General features: G+C 33.1%; 2 long non-coding RNA genes across 2 annotated transcripts; both read right to left on the bottom strand.

Moving 5' to 3' along the window:
* Positions 1 to 6,826: 6,826 nt before the first annotated feature.
* On the bottom strand, positions 6,827 to 10,143 carry LOC150033303 (uncharacterized). Its single transcript, XR_016523947.1, has 2 exons — positions 7,475 to 10,143; positions 6,827 to 7,339 (listed from the first exon to the last, which is right to left on the bottom strand). It is a non-coding gene; the product is annotated as an uncharacterized LOC150033303 (long non-coding RNA).
* Positions 10,144 to 12,583: 2,440 nt separating this feature from the next.
* Positions 12,584 to 16,795, bottom strand: LOC120088294 (uncharacterized). The gene is made up of 4 exons (XR_005484889.2): positions 15,251 to 16,795; positions 15,022 to 15,168; positions 14,588 to 14,941; positions 12,584 to 14,521 (listed from the first exon to the last, which is right to left on the bottom strand). It is a non-coding gene; the product is annotated as an uncharacterized LOC120088294 (long non-coding RNA).
* Positions 16,796 to 16,798: the final 3 nt, after the last annotated feature.

Genomic DNA, 16,798 nt, shown 5'->3' with positions numbered 1-16,798 from the left:
TGTTGAGTACTATGTGTGCGTTCAACCTGTTCTACAAAATTTGAAGAAGTTGTTCAAGGATCCTTTGATTGATCAGTTTTACTTTAGTTATGTTAAATCTTATACTGTTGATGACTTTGAGTTTAATATGAAATCTATGGAGTCAAGTTCTCCAAATATTCAAAGTTACCTTATTAATGTAGGATTTGAGAAATGGTCACGTGCATATTCTCAAAGAAGAAGGTATGAAATGATGAAAATAAGAAATGATGAAAACAAACCCTTCAGAGTGTGTAAATTCTATTTTGAAAGAGGATAGAAACTTACCTATTGCAAGTTTACTCGATGTAATCAAAGGTTTTCTGCAAAAATGGTTTCATGATCGAAGGAAAACTAGTTTGCCAATGAAAACAATTTTGACTCATTGAGTTGAGAATATATTATGCAACTAACATGAACAATCAAGAAGTTTTATGGTCAATGTTCTCTATAAAATTGATAGGAGAATGATATTCAGTGTGACAATCACTGTCTATCACTGATAGACTGTGATAGAAGTCTATCACTAACATTGATGATTTCTACAACTTTTTATTTATTTATTTATTTGGTATGTTTGGTATGTTTATAATGTGCTGATTTCTTTTCCCATTTTTATTTATTAGTTTTATCCTATTGACAACGTTGAATACTCAGTAATGGATGATGATAAACAATTCCTAGTAAAGCTTAATTTAGGATCTTGCAACTGTCGAGTATGGGATTTTGAAGAAATTCCATGCTCTCATGCGCTTGCTGTTCTTCGCCTGCTTAACATGGATACTTATTCTTATGTATCTAATTATTATTACTCAAGTGCGTTGTTATCGACATATATAGGTTGTGTTCAACCTGTTAGTCCATTCAAATTGGAAGGTTTTAGATGATGGCATTAGAGCATTACCTCCTATTTTTAAACATTTAGTAGGAAGACCTAAAAAACAAAGGATTCCATCCATAGGTGAAGCTAAAAGTAGTTAATTAAGATGTAATCATTGTCATTCTAAAGGTCACAATTCTAGGACTTACAAACTTCGTCAAATTACTCAATGATGTAATCATTATAGTTGCATTTTTTCCTCTTGTATTGCCAAATAGATTGATATTAGAACTTATGAAAGTTATTTTCCCCCTTGATTGGTTCTATCATTGAGTTTGTAAATGAATAAAACGATATCTTTATATGAATAAAATTCTCGGATTTCTTTGTTTATATTCCTTTTCTAGATTGAAACATGTGATATACACATTTATACAAACACTGATATATAGTGATAGACACTAATAAATTTCTATCAGTCTTTATCATTTATACACACAAATATACCATTGGTTGATATACACTAATATCTTTCAATCAGTGTATATCATTGATAGAAAGTAATTAAAAGTAACTTCCAGCAAATGAACAACTATTGCATATTTGACATATAATAACATTACATAGAATAACATCGCATATTTTCTTCGATTGAGCTCATAATTAAAGTAACTTCCAGCAAGCAGTTTTTTCCCCAAGTGAGTTGGAGCTTACAATCATTTTCTTTTTGGATACTAATAGACATTGATAGACTTCTATCATTGTCTATCAATGATAGAATTTATGATGCACTTAGTAGAATTACATTGGACATATATTTGATAGTGTTTTATTCATCATATACCTGATAGAATTTTATCCAACATATATACAAAAGTTTATAAAATTGATAAAATCACAGTAGATAACATCATTAGTAGCAGATAACATCATTAGTATAAACTACTAGAATTCTTATAGATATAGTTCTATCATCAATGTTCATTGTCACTGGTATTGTAACATTCTCAAAATATCATTCACAAAATAACATAGTTCATTGTTATTAGTATTGTTATCTTTTTCAATAACATTCTAAAATCAAGTTCTAACATTAAGTTTAAGAAGGCTGAGATTCAGATCGAGAAGGTTGAGATTGAGTTTGAAAGTTTAATTGAGAGATGTTTAAGCTGAAGCTTGGAGCATTGTCCATCAATGAAGTCATTTTGTTCTTTTTCTTCTTTTTAGGAGGTGCTTTGTTCATTTGCTTTGCCTTTGTTGTTTGTTTCCTTTCTCTCTTGGGTCTCTCATTGACAATTTTCTTGTCATCATCTAATACTTTTGATCTAAACTTTGTACATTTCCCTTTTCCTTCACCTTCAACAACCTAAAATAGTAGTAACAAGAAAAAAAAGTTAAATGTTAGAATTTGAAAACTTCATATCATGGTATCATCAATTATTTATATCCATGTATCAATGAACGTAATATTAACATACAAATTGATTTATCATAAATCTCTCACTATATACTGTTGATAGACGGTGATATAGTGACTGTCTATCAACAGTATATAGTGAGAGATTTATGATAAATCAATTTGTATGTTAATATTACGTTCATATATTTATTGATACATGGATATAAATAATTGATGATACCATGATATGAAGTTTCAAATTCTAACATTTAACTTTTTTTTCTTGTTACTACTATTTTAGGTTGTTGAAGGTGAAGGAAAAGGGAAAATGATAGATAATGATAGACAACTATCACTCTATTCATGGTTATATCAACTAATATCTACAAATATCTAGTTAGATATAATTGACAACAACTATTTAGATCTATATAGCAAGAAACATAATAACATAACATCAATATACAAATTCATTTATAAAAAAAATATCAGTATTACCATTGATAGACAATGATAGTCGTTTATCACTCCCTATCATCAATGATAGACAGTGATAGACCACTACCATTCTATTTATCATGATATAAAATATCTATTGAAACAACAGACAACTATTTACCTTCTTTCCTTAATGTTGTTTTCTTTTATTTTCAAGTCTTTTTTTTCTTTTCATTCTCATTTTCTTCTTCAGTTTCTTCCTCAATAACTTGTTCTTCAACATGCTATTCTTGTTCAACAACAATTTTCCTTCATCAACCGGCTATAATAAATAAAGTAATAATATAGTGTTAGTCATTGATAGTATTTTATAAATATCATTAATGAATTATATTTATCTTTTTCTCAGTTTTTAGTTTTGATCTCATCTCCTTTTTTGTTTTTCTTCTTTGTCAGATACATCAGATTCTTCTTTTTCTTCAAGCTCAACTTTCTGCAATAGATCCAAAATTCTAAAATACTTAAGAAGATAACTTATCACTTTATTTTCTTTCATAGCATCTATATATTTACCTTATCCTTTTGCTGAACATGATCAGTTTTTTCCATATCTTCTTTAGCTTCAAATTCTTTTTGCTGCAGTAGTATAATGTAATGTGTCATTGTTATATAAGAATCAAGAAAGTGATACAATTTTCTATTAGTGGTAGACACTGATAGAATTTTATCAGTGTCTATCAGTGATAGGCAATGATAGATCTAATTGACTTTCATGACAATGTAGCTTAAAAGAGGAAACAAATAGCTTAAGAGACGAAGCAAACCTTTTCCTTTCCATCCTCTTCCTTGAACTCTGTTGTTAATTCTTGTGTCTTTGGGGTTTCCAAATGTAGAGTTTGAATATGGTCAAAATCATCTTGTGTTGGTGCATAAGATTCCTAAAACAAAAAACATAAATCAAACACAAAGATAATGAAAAGAATGAGATTCTTATAATAAAAGACACAAATCAAAAGAAGAAAAAGGTGTTGATAGACAATGATATATTTCTATCACTTTCTATCAGTACAAAAACTTGTATACAAACCTTTCTTTGATTTCCAATTTTAGTCTACAAGAAAAAATAGTTTTAGTTTAGTTAGTAAATGTATGTTTACATTTAAAAATAAAATAGCACATAGCAAAATACTTACTTGAGCTACCTAATTTGCAGCATAATTCACCATCTTATCAATTTCATCATTTCTTTCAAGAATTTGGAAGTTACAAGGAGATTTGTTTCTTTCTATTGTCTCCTTAACCTCTTTTTCTTGTTCTTCTTGCGGAAGCTTTTCAATTGGAAGTCTATCATTCTGTCTTTCGATGATTATTTTTAACATTCTGATGATCTCTTCTTGGCATTGTTTCAGACTTTTCTACTCTTTTTCTACCCTATGTTGGCCATTTTTCAGTTCTTCTATTTCCTCCATTATATTTTTCCCATGCTCATTTTTTCCTCCAATTAAATCTCTTCCTTCATTTATTTCTTCTTTTTCTTTTTCTTTCTCTTTCTATATTTCCTTCTCATTTTTTCCAAATCTATCAAATATTTAATGGTGGTTGATTATGATTCTTGTTCTTTTGAACTAGTGGAAATACACAAAACTACAAGTTTAAACACATGTTAAATCACTAGATCAAAAATAGGAAAAGACTAACAAGTCTTTTTTATGATATATGTCTATCACTATTTTCGTTGATAGATGGTGATAGACTTCTATCATTGTCTATCACTGTCTATTAGTGATAGACTACTATTTGTTTTTTGTTTGAAACCATTGTAAGTAATAAAAATGAAGCTAAGAAATTATAGAATATACTTACATCATATCTTTGAAAGATATTTTCTTTAAGATTTCTCCAATGATCAGGTTGTAAGCACTCCCACGATATTATTTCTGGACTTTGATTGCAATTTTTCTTCTAAATCCAATATCTATTGCTGAAAATTTTGGTATTATTTCAACCAATAAACTAGTGTTAAAGGGAAACCTTGAAGGCATATAGATTCCTTTTCAGTAGAAGAAGCCTTTTTGAAAAATTGATATGTCAAGTTACATGACAATCGTCCTCAAGGATAGGTTTTAAATTCTTGTTCATTATCCAATATGTCAACATGTTTCTAATTAACAACATTATGTCCTTGCCTAGGGATTAAAAAGGACTCTAAGAAAAGGAGGTTTGCCAACTTAACCTTTACACTATCACTTTTAGAATCATGTAAGAACTTAAAGCTTCTCTCAATGTCCTTTTAAAGACTTTTTTTCTAAGTTCAGAAATTTGTTCTTTTTTTTCCAAATCTATTGATGGTAGTCGAGTACCATTTAAACTTATGATTAAACAAAACTAATATGAACTCTGCTATATGCCCATTAAAGTTAAATGCTAGGACATTTGACTTATTTGTGATGCATTGTCTTCTTAGAAGATAGTTTATGAATCTTGTGGGCATTTTCTCAACTTTTATATTTAGAAAGTGGCCGAAAGGACCATTTCTAATAGTATTTAAATTCCTATCATCTAATTAGTTTTTTTATAATTTGTATTGCATCTAATGAGATGTATATTGTTATCTTCAAATGCTTGTTCTGGTCTTGCATCATTGTTTGATGTTCATGTTCTTGTTCCACCTGTTTAAACATACAACTATCAACAATAAACAAGTGATATATATCTATATTCTATCATTAACTATCACTCATTATCATCATTTAATGACTTCTATCACTATCTATCATCGATAGACAATGATGGAAACCTGAATTCTATCACTGTCTATTGCAAATCATGAAATGTGATAGACAATGATGGTATTTCTTTATATACTAAAACATGACAGTTGTAAGTAGTGTATGAATGGTAAAAACACCATCTGTAAAAGAAATATCAAAACCAACATAATGTATATACATTGGAAGTTGTATCATCATTTAATGACTTCTATCACTATCTATCATCGATAGACAATGATGGAAACCTGAATTCTATCACTGTCTATTGCAAATCATGAAATGTGATAGACAATGATGGTATTTCTTTATATACTAAAGCATGACAGTTGTAAGTAGTGTATGAATGGTAAAAACACCATCTGTAAAAGAAATATCAAAACCAACATAATGTATATACATTGGAAGTTGTATGAATGATAGACAATATAAAATACTTAATGTCATATATAGATACTGATACTACCTGTTTATAGTAGCCATCAAACATATATGAGAAAATGTTCATATCACTGATAGACAGTGATATACCACTATCATTGTCTATCATAGTTTGTTTATACCTTCCGTTTTAGTTTCCATTGCTCTCCCTTTTGAGTTTTTGTCTTCTTTTGTTTATTTGATGATTCTTCTCCTTTAACTTTCTTTTTTTTTTTTGCTGTTGCTTACCATTTGTACACAAAATTTAGGGTTAATAAATATTACCACTAAACAAGAAATAAGAATTAGGCTTAATAACTATAATCACTCATAAATTGATTAGAAGAAAAAACAAAGAGTTATACCTTTTATGTTAAGTAATTACTAGTATAGTGGTAGAAGAAGTAGCTGCGGAAGAAGGATTAAGAAGAAGAAGAGGACCAAGACGGATTAGAATGGAAATGAACAATAGACAAAAAAGGATGTAAATAGAGGAAAAAAAGCAACAATGTTGATGGAAGAAAATGACCTATGTAGAAAAAATGGGGAAAGATAAAGCAACTTCGATGGAAGAAAATGACGTAACTAGAAAAAAAAAGGACGTGAAGCAGTATGATGAAAGAAGAAGAAGAAGAAGAAGAAGAAAAAGAAAAAGAAGAAGAATTTTGACAGAGACGACAGGAGGGAGGTGAATCGTTTGTGTTCTTCGATTGGAGGAGATGAAGCGTTAGAGGGAAAATTGGGTCAATTAATCGGGTTTTATGTTTTTCGTTTTTTTTTTCATTTGGGTTGGCCTTTTTGATATTTTATCATTTTTGGATTTGATTGGGCTGCAATTATTCTTAATGTTTTTTTTTGCTATAAAATGTAAAAAGTTTGGCCCAAATTTTTTATATTTGAAAATCTCCCAAAAGGAAAAGGGGTTTAAAAACTATAAATATATTTATATTTATGTGTGAAGTTGGGGGTTTTAAAGAATAATATATATATATATATATATATTATTTAGAGAGCTCGAAAAATGTGCAGTGAAAAATAAATAAATTAAAATTCCTTCTTTTCTCTCTCTGTAACCCCACGCCAGTTTCCCCCTTGTGTTCTCCCTCTTCGTTTTTTTCAGCAACTCGAGCACCAGCCACATGCAGTCGCCAGGTCCGTCCGATGGAAGCTTCGCCGATCTCACCCGCACAGTCACTAACGCCTTTCACGTCAAATCTGAGTCACGTCGATGTCATTCATTGGGATCTAACGAGCGTCGGTTGGGTTTTGGTCGTGGTGAGGTTTCCGCCACACGTTGTCAGATCTGTCTTCTGCCTCCCTTGACTGTCCCAGTCGTGCCAGCCACCACCGTTGACTGCTTCAACCATCCCCGTCTGTCGTCTTGGTCGTCCATAGGCAGTTTGCATGCCGTTGTGGTGTATGGAAAGTGGGTTTTGGGTAAGATCTTGGCAAGTTTCATGGTTTTCTTGAATGAGCCTGTTAAAGAAATACATGCTGAAATAAACCTTTACAATCTGTTACAACTGTCTTTATAAAGTCCTATATATATATCTTAGCTAGTTCATCAAATGTACTGAAAAAGAAAAGAAAAGAAAAGAGACTCGTAGCTACTTCTCTGTATTCTTCAAAATTTCTGTAAGATTGAATAAAAATCTAGCTCCTCCGTAGATGTAGGCCATCTTGTTGCCGAACCATGTAAAAACTTGTGTTTTTCTTCTTTTTCCTCTCTTCATGCATAACTACACTTCATCCTCTTCATCAGATTTCTCAGGAAGCATCTCCCTCCTTTTTTTCTTCTTTCTCTCTCAAGCTCACACTGATCAGAAAAGAGTAAAAGTGAAAACAATAGACATACATAAAGCAAACCAATTCTGATAAGTAGACTGATTGAATCTTTGCTATCAACGTGTAAGGCTAGATTTAGCCTTCACATGGATTGTGCTTTTAGCACACAGTTTCAAGCCAGAGTTTTCTTTCAGCTTTTAAGAGCTAATTTTATTTCAAGATTTGGCCTAGGTGGGATATTGACAAAGCCCACCAAATATATCAGCAAAACCCAACAAATTGGTATAAGAGCCTGCGAGAAAAATAGAAAGATCAGTCAAGAATCAAAGAAAGAAAATCTTGAAGCACTTAGAACATTAAAGAAAGCTAAAGATGGTTGTTGTAAGGTATGCCATTGAGAAATTTGATGGGAAAGGAGACTTCAACTTATGGAAGGCAAAAATCAGGGCTGTTTTGGGGCAACAGAAGACACACAAAGCACTTGAAGACTCAACGAAGCTCCCTACTACTACAATAGAAGAAGAAAGGGAAAATATGGAGCTAATTTCTCATGGAACGCTTGTCCTAAACCTCTCAGACAGTGTATTTAGACAGGTTATTGATCAAGATACATCATCTAAAATGTGGACAAAATTAAATGAACTTTTTGAAACAAAAAATTTGTTAAACAATCTTTTCTTGAGAGAAAGGTTTTTCACCTATAAAACGAGTTCTTCCAAAACTTTGACAGAAAATCTTGATGAATTTAAAAAGATTACAGCAAAATTTAAGACTCAAGATGAAGACCTTGGGGCAGACAATGAAGCTTTTGTGCTTCAAAATTCACTTCCAGACTCATACAAAGATGTAAAGAGAACTTTAAAATATAGAAGAGATTCGGTCACTACTGATATAATCATCTCAACATTTAGGATTAAGGAAATGGAATTGCTAACCAACAAAGATGAAAAACCTAGTGCTGAAGGGTTATTTTTGAAAGGCAAATCAAAGCACCACAACAAAGAAAAGTGCAAGCATAATTCCATCGAAGAAGGCAAGTAAAAATCAAAGATTAGATGCAAGTATTACAAAAAAAATTGGGAATCTAATCAAGGATTGCAGAACCTTAAAATGGAAGAACGAATAAAAAAAATAAACAACAACAACAACAGAAAGCTCAGTTCACTTAGTCTGGAGAACCCTCAGTAGGGGAAGATTTATTCTTATACTCAGATGCCCTAGCTACTTCAAACCAAAGGGCAGAAAATGGCCGACCAACTAAGAACCTAGATTAAGTTCTTGATTCAGGGTGTTCTTTTCATATAACCTCTCACTACAACTGGTTCAAAACCTATAAGGATCTAGATGGAGGCTCTGTATACATAGGTAACAATTACTTATATCCGGTAGTTGGAATTGGCTCAGTCTCTCTTAAACTAGAAGATGAGACAGTTAATCTACTTAGAAATGTTAGACATGTGCCTAAATTAAAAAGAAATATGATCTCATTAGGCATGCTTGACTCAATTGGCTGTGAATATAGAGGGAAAGGAGGCTACTGTGAAGTTTTGAAGAATGGTAAACCTATTTTCAAATGGATCAAAATAAATGGTGTCTATGTAGTTCAAGAAGTTCAGAAGATGCACTCTGCGCTAGTTATGACCACCAAGAAGCCTACTGAAGGAGACCTTTGGCACAAAAGACTCACATATTAGTGCCAAAGGCCTTTAAGCTCTAGCCAACCAAGGAATCCTACCAAAAGGGGCTCATCAAAGCCTATCCTTCTGTGAGCATTGCGTGATAGAGAAGGCAACTAGACAAAGCTTTGTTAAGGCTCAACACATAACTAAGATTATCCTTGGCTATGTGCATTTAGATCTATAGGGTCCCTTACCTTTCCAATCCTTAAGTGATACCAGGTATTTCCTAACTCTTATTGATGATTATTCTAGGAAACGCTGGATATATTTTCTTAAAACTAAAGATATGATGTTTGAGAAATTCAAAGAATGGAAGGCTATGGTTGAAAAAAAGACTATTGTCAAATTAAATGTCTTAGAATAGATAATGGACTTGAATTTTGTGTAGAAGAGTTCAATGTTTTTTTGTAGACAGTAAGGGATTGTTAGACACAAGACTGTGAAGTACATACCTCAACAAAATGGGGTGGCAGAGAGGCTAAACAAAACTATTATGGAAAGGGTTAGAAGTCTCTTATCAGACGCTATCCTACCAAAGAAATTTTGGGCTAAAGTAACCTCTTATACAGTCTACACACTAAATAGATGCCCTCATGCCTCACTTGACTTACTCACTTCAGAGGAAAAGTGGACCAAACATCCACCCAACCTAAGTAATCTAAGGGTGTTTGAGTGCACTGGTTTTGTGCATCAGAATAAAGGTAAGTTGGCTGCCCGTGCAGTAAAATGTATGTTTTTGGGGTTCACTGAATGAGTGAAAGGGTTTAGAATGTGGCATCCTACTGAGAATAAGTGTATAACAAGTAGAGATGTCATTTTTAGAGAGACAAAAATGTTTATGCAAAAAACTAACTCTACTGATTCAACACCACAAGAGAAGACAGGAACAATTTAGGTGGAACACTAACTAATGCCTACAATAGATCCCTCAAGCTCAAATTCTAATACTTTTAATGATCAGTTGTCTCATCATGAAGAAGAAGTAGAAGAGGCAGTTTCTGACACTGAGCAAGAGGGACCAAACCTAAGGGATTATACCCTAGCTAGAGATAGGCAAATGAGAACTATAGTACTACCTTTAAGATAAGATGACTACATCAATCTAGCTCTAAATGCCTCAAAACTGGATAATGAATCAGAACCTTCCACTTTTGAAGAGATAGTGAGTTGTGTTAAAGCAAGGAAGTGGATAGAGGCTATGAATGGTGAGATTGAGTCCCTAATTAGAAATGACACTTGGGACCTAATTCCTTTACCTAAAGGAAGCAAGCCAATTGCATCCAAGTGGGTGTACAAGTTTAAAAAGGGTGTTCCTAATGTTCAAGAACCTAGATATAAAGCTAGGTTGATTGCAAGAGGGTTCACTCAAAGATAAGGAGTTGATTACAATGAGATATTTTCGCATGTAGTCAAACAAGCTTCAATTAGACTACTTCTATCTATTGTGGCACAACAAGACCTAGAGCTAGTACGACCGGATGTTAAAACAGTCTTCTTACATTATCTTCTAGATGAAACCATTTACATGTGTCAACCTAAAGGCTACGTAGTCAGTGGAAAAGAAGACCATTACTGTCTATTGAAGAATTCTCTCTATGGACTTTAGCAATCTCCTAGGTGTTAGAACAGAAGATTTAATGAATTCATGCAGAAGAATGAGTTTACTAAAAGTTCCTATGACAACTGTGTTCATATAAACACTAATACCTATGCTAATCCTCTCTATTTACTCTATATGTAGATGATATGATGTTATTAGGAACTATCATGAAAGATTAGAAACAAGTTAAAGATTTATTGAAATCAGAATTTGAAATGAAAGATATAGGCAGTGCAAGTAGAATTCTTGGCATAGACAGTAAAAGAGACAGATCAACATACAATTTATGCATTGATCAGACACAATATTGTGAGAAATTAATCAAGAAGTATCATATGACAAAGGCTAAAGCAATTTGCACTTCAATAGCACATAATTTCAAACTTTCAGCAGAGAATTCACCAAAAGAAACAGATGTTGAGCATCTAAAATGAATGTCTATTGTTCCCTACTCCCAAGCTGTAGGAAGTCTTATGTATCTTATGATTTCTACTAGGCCAGACATTGCTTATGCTACAAGTTTAGTCAGTAGGTACATGACTAACCCTGGTAAGAGGCATTGGAAGGCTACTAAATGGATTATGAGGTACTTAAAAGGCACTATGAGTGCTAGACTACTATATCAACAAGCTTTTGATAGTGAGCTAGAACTAATTGACTATATTGACTCAGACTACGAGGGTACCTAGACAGAAGAAGGTCTCTATCAAACTATATCTTCTTATATGGAAGTTGTGTACTTAGTTGGAAAGCTACATTATAGCCCTATCAGAAGCTGTTAAGGAAGGTCTATGGCTTAAGGGGCTATTACTTGATTTTGGTATTAAATAGGGCACTGCCAAGATTTATTGTGATAATTAAAGTACCATACATTGGTTTGAACATCCACAATATCATGTTGAAATAAACCTTTACAATCTGTTACAACTGTCTTTGTAAAGTCATATATATATATATACATCTTAGTTACTTCATCAAATGTACTAAAAAAAAAAAAAGAAAAAGAAAAAAGACTCCTAGCTACTTCGTGGATAAAAATCCAGCTCCTCCGTGGATGTAGGCCATCTTGTTGTCGAACCACGTAAAAACTTGTGTTCTTCTTCTTCTTACTCTCTTCTCTCTTCATGCATAACTACATTTTCATCCTCTTCATCAGATTTCTTAGGAAAGTTTGACAACATCTCCCTCCTTTTTTATCTTCTTTCTCTCTTGAGCTCACACTGATCATAAAAGAGTAAAAATGAAAACAATACACATACAGAAAGCAAACCAATTCTGATAAGTGGATTGATTGAATGTTTGCCATCAACTTGTAAGGCTAGATTTAGCCTTCACACTGATTGTGATTTTAGCACACAGTTTCAAGCTAGAGTTTTCTTTCAGCTTTAAGAGCTTATTTGATTTTAAGATTGAGCCTCGGTGGGATATTGACAAAGCCCAACAGAGTCTTGTTTTGCCATTGAATTTTGGGTTAAATTAGTGACTATCATGATGTTTGAAATAGTTTTGAAATCGAAAGCAAGGTGTCCGACACTGTTGGGGCATTTTCAGCAAAATTTGGTAAGATTAAGGTGAGTTTATGAGTTTATTGTAGAATTTTGGCTTGGGGGTTGATTACTCATAAAGTTTGAGGGCTAAATTATGCTTGACTCTTGTTGGTTTGGTTTTAGATTGGAGTTTTGAAGGAAATTAATGTGCTGTCTAGCATATTTAAGATCGATTTTTGGGCGTCATTGGTTCATGGTTGGTTGGAACATTGCTAGTGCATGGGTTGCATCAAGCCACACTTTGGGTAAATTGTTCGAACGTGTTTTAGTTAGTTTCGTGCTTGAAATTAGGCCATAAATGTTGAAATTAAATTTGTTTAATATTTTAGGGACTGGTTCAAGAGTTGTAATCAAGGATAAAGAGGAGTTTGATTCACTAGTTACTTAGGCTTAAATTTGAGGTAAGTGTCTCTTTACTTGTTTGCTAACCAGTCCTCCCTACTATTTGGATTGTTTATTTTAGAATGAATAGACTAGTTATTCTAAACTGTTTGGACTGTTAATTTTTTTGATTAATTGAACTACATAATTTAATGATATTGATTGAATGGACTACTTTGACCATGAGGATATGTAAAGTTGACTGAGGATATACTGGTAATTTTACCCCTAAGATAAACGACTGCACATAACAAAGGAGTTATATGTAAATTGATGCATGCTAAGTTATAAGGTTCTTATTAGCTTTTCTTATTTGGGCAAGTATACACATATGACTGTATATGTGCACATTTATGATTGAACGTGTACCTTCGAGATACACACCTACGTCTGACATGTGCTCCTTTGGAACACACTTACAATTGATCTGTGTACCTTCATGTTACACACTATGACTGATGCATATTCCTCTAGGTTCATATTTACGATCGATCTGTGTACCTTTGGGTTACACTATGACCGATGCATGTTCTTCCGGGTTCATGTTTACGACTGATCTGTGTACCTTCAGGTTACACACTATGACTGATGTGTGTTCTTTTGGGATCGCATTTATAATTGATATGTGACCCTTTGGGATCACTACGATCGAAATGATATAGGTGTACACTGATGCCTAGATAGACTAGTTAATAGGTCATCTAGAGGGCCCAGTAGTGGGTCACTTATTGAGTATTTCATACTCATCATTTCTTCCTTTATGTTTTTCAGGAAATGACAGGAATAGGCCGGCGAGTGACAGATGGGACCCGTGACAAAGCCATATAGGGACAAGAGAAATCTCTTCTGCTTAGTTTATGTTCTTTTTCTAGTCATTTGAATGTTTTGAAACTAGAATTTAATGTTAGACAGAAAATTTTAATATTTTGAATGTTTCCTTTGTAAAATTTTTTAGGGGACCTCAGATAAATATTTTATTTGTTTGTTTATTTATTAATTTATTCTTGACTTGAAATAGTCATCCATGTTTCAATGAATTTTTGCTATAATGGTCAAAAAATTTTGAATAACAATGTGCATTTAGTAGAATGATCCTTGTTAGAGTACTCAAAAGGCCGGGTTGTTACAAATAATATTAGAAATACTCATGTGGCCAATCACCTATGTGTTCTGCTCAAGTGTTTTGTAGAACTCCTTCGTTTGAAATGTATATACCATCGTTCGCTCCTCATTTTTAGTTTTTAGATGACTTTTCCATTTTTTGTATACATTCCATAGAACATCCGAGATTGGGAACAACGGGTTATAGGGACTAATGGTCCTTACGGGAAAGTCATGTATAGGGACCAAGGGGTTGAGATTGATAAAACATGTGGCTGGTTTCAATTCCACCATAGGTGCTTGTGGTTAAGCTTCTTGATAAAAGTTTGAAGGTGATTGAGGTTGAAAATCACTTGAAGGGGGTAGTTAAGGATCTCTTGGATGTGGTTGAGGATCACTTGAAAGAGGTAGTTGAGGATCACTTGAAAGATGAGGATCATTTGAAGGTGGTTGAGCTTTTCCCTCTTTATTACTAGTCGTATGTGACTTTCCCCATTTTCACATCATCAAGTGAAAACTTGGTTGGTTTCTTCCTTTTCCGGTGCTTGGGGAGGCCACTTTTCTCCTACATTTAAATTATAAATCAGTTACAGTACAATGTTAAGATAATTAATTCATACAACGACCTTACCTTGATTTCAATGACTTCTTTTTGAGTTGCACTCTCCATAACGTTGGTTGAATTCAAATCAAAGTGGCACTTAATATTGAACGGTTGTATGAGGAGTTCAAGTATTTCATCGTCTGTTGATTTTTCTCTACAACATGGGGGTTCATCGAATGGAATGTATTCTTGGTCCTCAACATGTCGATGGAACCTATCGTGTCCCTCAAATGACTTATGAGTATCGAGAGAGTGATCATGCCTCTCAACATCCTCAATCCTTATTTCTTCAACAACATGAATCACATCAAATCCTTCTAGTCGGTCCTCCTTGTACCTTATCTTCTTTGCGCTCGGTACAAGTCTCGAAAAATCAATTGCCTGTACATAAGAGAATGAATAAATCAAAATGCATGAAACTATGATAGATACCAAGAGTTACTAAGCAGCCAGTTACTTACTTTTTTTAGTTGAAAAACATTCTTACTCAAATATTTATAAGATGGAAGACGAGGACAAGTCCATCTAAGAATTCTAGGAATTGTAGCCTTGCTGACTTTGGTGGCTATGAACTTACTTGATGTGGATAAAATTTCGTAAGCTCAAACCTATAATATGGGAGCTTTGTTACACATACATAACACATAGATTCAATATAGATTAAAGTGAAGTGGAAACGAAAGTACATACTTGGAATGCAAGTGTAAATCCCTTTATACAGTAATATAAGGCATGGTGATCATTTTTTGCTTTCTTTGTCTCATGTGCCTCTTTCTTCCCGTGCATGATAGTCTTCATGCGATTCAATGTACGTGTAAAAAAGACGAATGACTAGTCATAATGTGTAAAGACTTCAGGGTCATTGACACTTCCAAATGTCTTCACATCAAATTGGGTTTTCTTGTTTTTTCCAATCATCACCATTTCGATGAATAATGCCAATGCAACCTTGTCAGCATCTTCATTGTTTGTAAAAGTGAACTTCTCAAATGAGGTCTCCACATGCTTGCAAGAACTATTCTTATCATTTGGGTCCTTCGGTTCAAGAATGGGCTGTCACAGTCTCTCATTGCTTGTTTCTCTTTCTACTATTTCCTTGGTTGGCCACAACCCAGTTATCAAATTAAAATCGTCTTAGGAGAATGTTACCTTCTTCCTCAGTATGTTGAATGATATAACGTCTAGGTTCACATCCGTTACCTTATTTAAGAGAAAATGGTGGAAAAGTTACTTATTAAATACAATATCTACATCTAACAGTGGACCAAAGACTGTTTTCCTATACATTCTCATATGCTCTTTTGTCAACTTATTCTTAACCACCAATGCAGTTTTGTGGACTTAGCAAGAAACTATAACAGAAAAATATTTCTTAGCAGGGACGACCATCTTAGCAATTTGTAACAAACGTATACATTACCACAATAAGTAAACTATCGCCTAAAAAAATAAATAAATAAACAATCACATAACAAATAACCAAACGATCGCGCAACAAAAACAAACAGATTGTGTAACAAAAAACTAAACGATTGCATAACAAAGAACTAAATGATCACGCAACATAAAACTAAACGATCGCGTAACAAGAAAACTAAACAATCACGTAATAAATAACTAAATGATCACCAAAAAACTAAATCATCGAATAACAAAGAACTAAACAATCGTGCAACAAAAAATAAACGATAGCATATCTTTATCTAAATGATTGTTTAAGTTTCTCTAACTAATCGTTTTGAAAACACTAAACGCTCGCTTAGGATTATCTAAGTGATCGATTCTGAACGAATATACAATCATTTAACAAAAGTTTAGAGAAGATCATTTAACAAAAGATAGAAGCGAATCCTAAACTGTGTGAACCCTAAACGACCGGTGAGAACCCTACATTCAAGAAAAAGAGTCACATATCTTTCAGATCATGACGATGGTGGAAAATGTGTAGAAATCAGGCCAAACGCTCGGATGAAGATGGAAGATGACGAGAGAAAACGAGAGAAACTTGAGAGCAAAATCATACAATGAGAGAGGTAAGCGAAAAGTGGGGTGAACAATCCTTCGTAAAGCATTCGCAAAGGCGATTTGAAGAGTTTTTTAAATTGGAGATAAAATTGGCATTTCACATGGATAAAAGGTTAATCATAGATAAACTTTTAAGAAGAAGTCATTCATAGAAAAGTTTTTGAGATTAGGGTCTTTTGGGAAAATTTCAATTTTTCTTCTAAGGCATTTTAT

This window comes from Benincasa hispida, chromosome 10 (genome assembly GCF_027475165.1).
Source record: "Benincasa hispida cultivar pf3 chromosome 10, pf3_genome.v1.1, whole genome shotgun sequence".
Lineage (NCBI taxonomy): Eukaryota > Viridiplantae > Streptophyta > Magnoliopsida > Cucurbitales > Cucurbitaceae > Benincasa > Benincasa hispida.
The sequence above is the reverse complement of the archived record's forward strand: the minus strand, read 5'-3'. Positions and strand labels throughout refer to the sequence as shown.